Source organism: Nylanderia fulva, unplaced genomic scaffold (genome assembly GCF_048542155.1).
Source record: "Nylanderia fulva isolate GAGA-0341 unplaced genomic scaffold, ASM4854215v1 Scaffold495, whole genome shotgun sequence".
Classification (NCBI taxonomy): domain Eukaryota; kingdom Metazoa; phylum Arthropoda; class Insecta; order Hymenoptera; family Formicidae; genus Nylanderia; species Nylanderia fulva.
In genome coordinates this window covers 60123-69335 of record NW_028190582.1, presented here as the reverse complement: position 1 = coordinate 69335, position 9213 = coordinate 60123, and the positions used below count along the sequence as shown (strand labels likewise).

General features: G+C 34.8%; 1 pseudogene; it reads right to left on the bottom strand.

Annotated features, from left to right (window-relative positions):
* Window positions 1–6648: 6648 nt before the first annotated feature.
* On the bottom strand, window positions 6649–8076 carry LOC146721365 (uncharacterized; annotated as a pseudogene).
* Between the last annotated feature and the right edge of the window lie 1137 nt (window positions 8077–9213).

Below are 9213 nucleotides of genomic sequence, written 5' to 3'. Positions count from 1 at the left end.
TTTTTATTTTTGTGCTCTCCAATCCTCAAGTTGCAAAAATATATTTTTTAATAAATTTTTTTTATAACATAACTCTTTTAATCTCACAACGCAATAATTGATTTAACATTTCCACATAAAAAAATATTCATGTAAATATATGTTTAGAAATATATGTAAATATTACATATATTTAGAAATATATGTATGTATATTTATATTTTTTTATTTGTTATTGCTTTATAATCATTACTATATTTGCAAAATATAATTTATATGTATAAATTTATATTATATATATAAATTATATTATACAAATATGTATTTATATTAAATTTTTTATCTGTTATTATACTTCAGTAATAACTTTCTCAATAAAGTAATAACAAATAAAAAAATTTATAATTTAATTTTATTATTATTCGACACATTCGGATAAAAAAATAAGAAATTCTAGAACAAAAGAACATTTTACTTACAGACAAGTGACGCAGTTTACTAAACTTATATTTTATTAACGCTCGTATTTTTATTTCTGATAATAATTCTTTCTAATTTGATAATAGATTTGTAATTAAGTACAAATATGTTAGAAGAAATTCTGCTCGAAATTCGTGTGATGATTTTACATAATGAAAGTAATTTTAAAAAAAGAGAAATGATTTTTATTAAGAAACACAGGAACTCTATTAATTTGCAACGAGATACGAAAAATATAAATGTAATTTATGACAATATTTTAAACTTAATTTAACAACTTTGACTTTCTTATATGTTTATTTATTTTTGTTCAGTTTGCTTCTTTTTACTTTATCCTTCAATAATGTTTCTTTTCTTGTTATCAAGGCCATTGAAACTAAATGGAGCGACATCGAAAATAATACTAGTTTTAGTTTTGATCAATTTAAATACGCAGTGGAGTTAATTTTAGATTCGACTAGCTTTTCTTTTAATGGGGTATTTTATGAACAAACCTTTGGTACACCAATAATTCACCTTTGTCACCCATACTAGCAGATATCGTTATGGATGATTTGGAAACAAAATGCCTCGATAAATTAGATTTTCGTATTTATTTATATTTTAGATACGTTGACGATATTTTAACAGTGATTCCGAATGAAATTGATGTCATTCTTAAGACATTTAATGAGTATCATGATCGTTTAAAATTCACATATAAAATCGAAACTAATAACAGGATAAATTTTCTAAATACTACAATAATAAGAACACAAGGAAGATTAATTACTAATTGGTACAGAAAACCGACGTTTTCAGGTAAATACATAAATTATTTGTCAAATCATCCAGAGAAATACAAAATTAATATCATTATAAATTTAATGGATTACGCGATTCTACTGTCTAACGACAAATTTCATAGGCAGAATATTGTGAAATTGTGAAAAGAATCTTAGTTAACAATTGTTTTTCATTGAATATTGTCAACCGTATTGTTAATAAACGCCTCAGATTTTCAAGACACAATAGGAATAATAATGAACCGCGTTGTCAACAGAAATTTGACTTAAAATCTTGTTTTACATTGTTTTACATAAACCATCTCAATATAAATCAATATAAAAAATTCTCTCTCAAAGTTTGGTTTAAATGTAGTGTATTCAATCCCGAAAAAATTAAATAGGATTATCAATCACGGTAAAGAAAAGATTTTAAAATTGAATAGAACTGAAGTAATATACAAAATTGTATGTAAAAATTGTGCTTTTTTTACATCGGACAAACAAAAAAACACCTGAAAACCCGCATTAGGGAACAAAAATAATATTAAATTACATAAAAGTAATTACTTTGTAGTGAGCAAACATAGAGTTAAATTTGAACACGATTTTGACTGGGATAATCCGATAATTTTACATCATGAGAAAAATACTAAGAAAAGAGAAATAGCTGAGATGTTTTATATAAAAAAGTGTAATAATACATTAAATTCTTAGATAGACACTGAAAGGAGAATGTCCAAATAGTGCGATTTTTTGACCTCGAGCGGAAAGTAAAATTCGAGTTGTTTTAGGTCTCATACATCTAGAATATTGTAAAAACCATAGTGGTTTTTCCTGTAAATGCAGGGAACATTTAAATATCATTAAACAAATCAAATATAGTAGGCCAACTGAACGAGCAAATAAATAAGATGTAAAAATTTATTAATAGTTAAATAATTAAATTAACATTCCGTTACAGAAACGATATAAATTGTAAACGTTTCGACTGCACTACAGTCTTTATCAATACATAAAAGTTAAATATTAAAATACAAAGTTAAATGTTAAAAATACAAAGTTAGTTAAATATTAAAATATAAAATTAAAACGATTCTTCGCTGTTGACCAATAGATGTGCAAGGCGATTGGTCTGAGATGCCAAGTTATGCGACATTTAAACATGCTGCGGATATAATACGCGAATTAAATCAATGTCAGAGAAAATTAAAAACTCTTTCAACTTACATTATCGTTTTAACAAGTCCTTTTTCCCGATATTTCAAGTGTGTGTTGCGAAGTCTGAATAACAAATGTCGAAATAAAGAGCGTGATGTATTTATTTATTACCAATGTTTTTTCTAAACTATGATTCAGCAAATTTTTTAAGTATGTCAAAATAACTACTGTCTAACAATTCGGTGTCTTTATTTAAATTAATTCCATTTTTCTGTTCTTTAATGTGGATCATTTCAGATATTAGCCTTTTATGGTAATTCTTTTCATGATCCATAATTTTAATATTGTCCCAGTCAAATGTATGTTGTTCGTTTAGAATGTGTTCCGTGACAACCGAGTGTTTAGCAGAGTCTAATTTAATATTATTTTTATGTTCTTTAAGTCTCGTTCCTAACTGTCTTTTTGTCTGTCCGACATATGTGGCGTCACAATCGTTGCAATTCAATTTATAAATAACATTAGAATTCGTGGAGCAATTATTTCTGTCCTTTTGAACTTTTATGAAATCATTCAATTTTTTAATGCAACGATATCCTACCACTACGTCAGGTCTTCTTATTGCTGAAGCAACTTTCTCAGATATTGATTCTATATATGGTATGACAAAATATTTAATGTTAGTATTAGTATTATTAGTATCTGTTATATTGTTATTATTAGGCTTGTTAAATTTCTTAGTTGAGAGATTTTTTAATCTGCGTTTTATTTCTGTGAAAATTAGATCAAGAGGATAACCGTTGGATAGCAAAATGTTAATAGCTTTCTCTATATTTTTTTTGTGAAATTGCGGATGTGATAGTAATAAAGCTCTATCTACCAAGTTATAAATTGTTCCTATTTTATGACAAGTCGGATGATTTGAAAAAATGACCAATCTAAATAAATTTTATTATCTATTACTTTGATCATTATGTCCAAAAAGCTTATACACCGATTATCCTCTTTTTCCAATGTAAATTGTAGTCTATCGTTATAATTGTTGAATTTGTTCAAAACATATGTAATATTGTCAGCGGAAGTGCATAAAATAATGTCGTCTACATAACGAAAATAAAAAGTCATTTCGCAATTTAAATTACTAATTACCAATGTTTCCAAGTCCTGCATGACTATATCGGCAATGATCGGAGAAAGTGGGGAACCCATAGGAGTCCCATAAATTTGTTTGTAAGTTATGTTATTAAAAGTGAAAAATGTAGAAGTTAATATAAATTTTATCATACCTATGAATTCATTTTTGGTATTTTTAACATTTAACTTTGTATTTTAATATTTAACTTTTATGTATTGATAAAGACTGTAGTGCAGTCGAAACGTTTACAATTTATATCGTTTCTGTAACGGAATGTTAATTTAATTATTTAACTATTAATAAATTTTTACATCTTATTTATTTGCTCGTTCAGTTGGCCTACTATATTTGATTTGTTTAATTTTGTTAATTTATACGAGCCTTTTATTAATTAATTTTAAATATCATCATATGTTTAGAGAAAATCAATATCTCGCAATAAATCGAGATTGCTTGATGTTTCAGTCGAATATTTTGGTAAATATTTTGGTAACAGCAACTTTCCAAGATCACTTAGACCGATTTTAATGTCAGTTAATCATAAATTGAATAATATATATACAGGGTATTCCTAAAGTCCGACTTGGGCTTTTTATCTTAAAAACGACTTAAAATACGAAAAAAGTTTCAAACAAAAGTTGTAGGATTTTGGGGAGGGGGGGACATAAGATCGTGCCATTGATTTGACCTTGAATAGTCATTTGAAGGTCACGTAAAAGTTACCTTCAATTTCTTTAATGGGACTACCCCCCTGACATCTTTGGTCTTTGTCAAAACACACTCGAGGTCGGCGTACACCACAAACGGCAGCCGCTCCTTCCTCGTGTAGTTGTCGAAGCTGAGCCACTTGTTCTTGTCGCTCGGCAACCGAATAGCGCAGTCGTTTAGTTTCCCGCAATCTTCCGTATGCGCCTGCAACTGGTCCTCAGAATAGAAATAATGTAGGCATCTGTAAAAATAAAAAATTATAATTTTATTTAAAATTATTTTTAATATAATTTACGTGTAATAAATATATATATATATATATATATATATACTTACCGATCGCAGATAAATTTTCTACATTTGTGTTTGCTCAGTTGTAAGCTCACGAGGCGAGACAGATTTTTTATCAAAACAAAATGCCCGACGCTGTTTTCGTCTTCCACGTACAGCAGATTGACGTCTGTCTTTCTTTTTTTCCGAAAGACGTAGCGGGACGATGTTCTCGTTGTCGATGATGTACACGTTTACTGAGATGTCGTTTGCCAGTTCAAATTTTTTAATTTGATTCACAGTTACTGGAAACTCAATGTTTTGGAGATTCAGCACTGTGGTGTAATGCGGATAGGAGGATTCCCGATCCACATGTATATCAGCGGGGTACAGAGCGGCCACCACTGACCATGCAAAACACGCATTGTCCGCTGATCGCACATTAACAACCGCTTTCTTTGTCACAATTTTTTGCGGTAATGTGATACGACATCTTGCGCGCATAGGATTGTACTTATTTACATTTACTGTCAAATCTATTATCCGTGACAATGCCCAGCCGCTATCGCGTTCCTGGAACTCTTCTAGCGATGCTAGCGTGGGCTCGATTACGCGGCGTTTGTACCACTCGCGTACATCAGACGTGCGAAAGAGTTCAAAGTTTCTCGTATTGATACTTATATTGGCGCGCTTGTCACCGGACACAAATTCGCCGTTGAAAACAGTGTTCACTTTTACACTGACGTGTCTTTGTAGCACATTCTCCACGTTCTCGACTACAATGTCTTTGGCATTTTCCAAAAATTGACGCGGTTCGATATAGTCTGCGTTAATTACCGCATCGGTAAGTATACGGCTATCGAACGCCGTATCGATTTCGCGCCAAACGAGTCTTTGCACGTTATTGCCGCCACCACTAAATCCGCCGCCGCCGCTGAATCCAGGCATGGATTTACCGACATACCGTCTCTGCAAGCGCACTTTTGCATTCTCGAGTCACGCTATTCTCGCCACCAGAGATTGCCTATGCCCAATCGACAGTCGCGGACGCTTGACACGGCTGCGTTCTTCCAGATCTTCGATAAATTCTTCGCACTCTTGCAGCCATCCAAAATATTCGCCCAAGGTGGTGACTTGGCGAGAACGCTCCAACAGGTCGCGCTCAACATTCTCCGCGTTTTCCATTTTTGTAAAAAATTCACTTGTACTGCACAGAAATAACTACTTTAATTGCACACTAAACTTTTTTCTTACAGCTATTTTTCCTTGAGGAAAGCATGCGCTCGCCAGTGGTACTATGGCCCGGCAAGCGGCATCGGTCCTCATTATATATCCCGATCAACCCTTTGTTCGTCAACGTACGAACGAGAAAAATTTAGATGACGTAAATTTTCGGCGCTTGTTTTGTTTATAAATTCCTGCAGCCGCTGGTTATCGGCGCTGGTATTTCTTCCTAAGATAAACAATAAAGAACCGCCGCTTATTGGAGAGGTACCGCGAGGGTGAAATGCAATCCCATGCAAAAACATGTCGCAGGCAGCGAGGTCGCAAGCGGCGAGGTTGCAGGCAGCAACTTGTTCGCCCTGAAACTTTACCCGTTGATATTTCTTAGAAATATACAGATAACGTATAGATCATGTATCAACCCCCTTGAATGTCGACGCTCACTAAGCGGCAACCCTTTTTAGAATTTGATTATCTTAGATTTTCAAAGAACTGATTGTCGGCGCTCGGATCCAAACGGCAGCCCTTCTTAGAATTTAATTATATTTTTTAGAAATATACAGATAACGTATGGGAGAAGAAACGCAACCTCCTTGATTGTCGGCGCATGCCAAGCGGTGGCTTTTCTTAAAATTTGATTATATTTCTTAGAAATATACAGATAACGTATGAGGAGAAGAAACGCAACCCCCCCTCCCCCTGATTGTCGGCAGCGGCAGTCCTTTTGTAATAGATATTGCTGGAATGTTTATCTTATCTTTTAATAAATATTGCTGGAATGTTTATCTTTTGTTTATAAACATATAAGGTAACATGAGCCCCTTATCAGGTAACCTGAGCTGATAAGATAAGCTTATCTGCTGATAAGACCCCCGCCCGCGTGACGTCATACCCCCTCGCCCCCGAAAACCCCCCCGCCCCGTACCCCCCTCAGAGGACCTGGTCCAGAACCCCCATAGTATTTCTATTAGCAACTCCTCTAATCAAAGTTTTACAAAGCGAGGGCAATTTTTCACAGGCTTTACTTGCTATAATCGCGGAAGAATGGCAAATACAATTTAACATGATTAAATTCGGTACTTCTAATTTTAAATGTAAATAAAAGGAATTATTACATCCGATCATTACTGACGCGTTATCGCTTGCCATTCCAACAATATTCTGTATCGGAATTTCGTTTTTTTCTAAGAATGTTTTAAAAGTGTTCTTGTTTCGCCGTTCGATTGTTCGCTCGAATACGGTTGGAGGCGAAGAGGGATGTGTTTTGGAAGACGGGGCGGGGTCCGATGACACTTTACTCAAACTTACTCCACTCACAAGTATATTTTGAGATAAATTACACAGTTATAATCGATGCTCGCTCGTGTGACAAAGTCGTTCGCTTGCATGACAAAACGAGAGGGCTCAGATCGCACATTGGCCCGGAAAAGGCGCGCAACGGTATGCGCGGGGCCTCCTTCCCCCTGCCCCGAGCTCCTCGATCCACCCTGCAAGCAAGGAGAAAGACGCCCGCGCTGCCGAAGAGATAGCAAATATATAAAAACTGTCAAGAACGCTGAATTGTCGTTCTGACAATAGCCGAGTGTCGATCCAGAGATCGAAAACATATTTTGGATCGTGCGACCTCGGTCTCGGACATCGAGATTGAGTGTGGATCAGCGATTCTCGGCCGCCGATATTTCGTCGGTTTTCGTTCGCTTTCCAACAAAAAGTTTTAAACATATTTTTTGCGGTACAATTTGTGGCATCTAATGATAATAATTCTAACAATTGTGTTTTTACTTTTTTATTAATAGGACAAACGTATTTTACAAGTACGCACATAAATTTAGTATTTGTGACATCTGTACTTTTGTCTATTAAAATGGAAAATTTACACGTTTTTAAAATTTCTATCAATTTTTCTGTTTCGCGTTTTGCAATTATTTCTTTAACGATTTGAGTGCACTTTATTCGGCCTAATAAAAGATCTCGTACAATTCCAGACTTAATACAAATATCTTTTAATAAAGAAACTAAATGATCTACATTTCCAAAAGCAATATTATGTTCCGCGAAAAAGGATGCTAATTTAATTTCCGCGCGTTTTACTTTATCAATATATGGTAAAGTATTATCGACATCGGGAGGACTTTGATCATTTTGATGTTGACTTATTTTTGTCATATGTTTGACCGATTGTGAGTGAGCTACTAAATTTGTCTTACAACAAGCAATAGTTTTTTTACAAATATTACAAAATGCTTTATTTGGTTCAGAATGGGGAGCCAACCATCCTTTAAAAATTTTTTCGTCTAACCATGAATTTTGAAATGCGCGGATTTTTTAAATAGCTCCTTTACTAACGTTTGGATCCATAATGCACTTTTATATTACATAAATTGTAATAATTTATTTATTTTTACGTACGTTCAATTTATCTGCTTCCTGCGATTCCGCCAAAACTCCGTGGTCCAGGGTCTTGGTCCGTAGCTGCGCGCGCAAACATTATACGTTACTGTAGTCGTCATGGTTACGTCACGGTAATACGCGCATGCGCGAAAAAACCTAGCCCGTCTAACAACACTGGTATCATCATTCGCGCTTCTTTTAGAGACATATATTGTCGTGCAGTACTCCGTCGATTTCGTACGTCGCGCTCAGTCCGTCCGTAAGTCATACGAGACTCGTAATCGGACTCCTGTCGTTCGTCTGTGTATGTGTATGCCTGTGCGGCTTCTATTCTATCCATACGTGTGTTTAGTGTATGTAGCTTTGCATGTATAGCTTGTATTATATTAAGCATTTGTAAAGTTTCTCCGGGCGCTATGACGGAGGGTTGTTGTGACGTAACGTCTAAATTCTGTCCCATTTGTGCAAGGATTTGTCGGAGTATGCTTATTTCGGCATCTATCGCGGCTGGCGGAATAATCGCGTCCGCGTTTGTATTTTCTGCCATATTTATTTCGTTATAAATTTCTGCGGGGTTGAATATTTCGCTGTCGTATGACGTTAATGAAAATTCTCTCCGCGAAGATACTTAGTAGGAATATAAGGCCGGTTCTAACCCAGGTCCTCTGAGGGGGGTGCGGGGCGGGGGGAGGGGGTTTCGGGGGCGAGGGGGTATGACGTTACGCGGGCGGGGGGTCTTATCAGCAGATAAGGGGCTGATATATTTATAAACAAAAAATAAACATATATCTATTACAAAAGGGCTGCCGCTGCCGACAATCGGGGGGGGGGGGGGGTTGCGTTTCTTCCCCCCATACGTTATCTGTATATTTTTAAGAAATATAATATATATATAATATATAATTAAATTCTAAAAAGGGCTGCCGCTAAATCCATGCTTGAGCGCCGACAATCAGTTCTCTGAAAATCTAAGATAATCAAATTCTAAGAAGGGCTGCCGCTAAATCCATGCTTGAGCGCCGACAATCAAGGGGGTTGATACTTTTCATTACACATATTCTTATATGTTATTTCAAAAGCTTTACAAAACCCTATACTAAAATA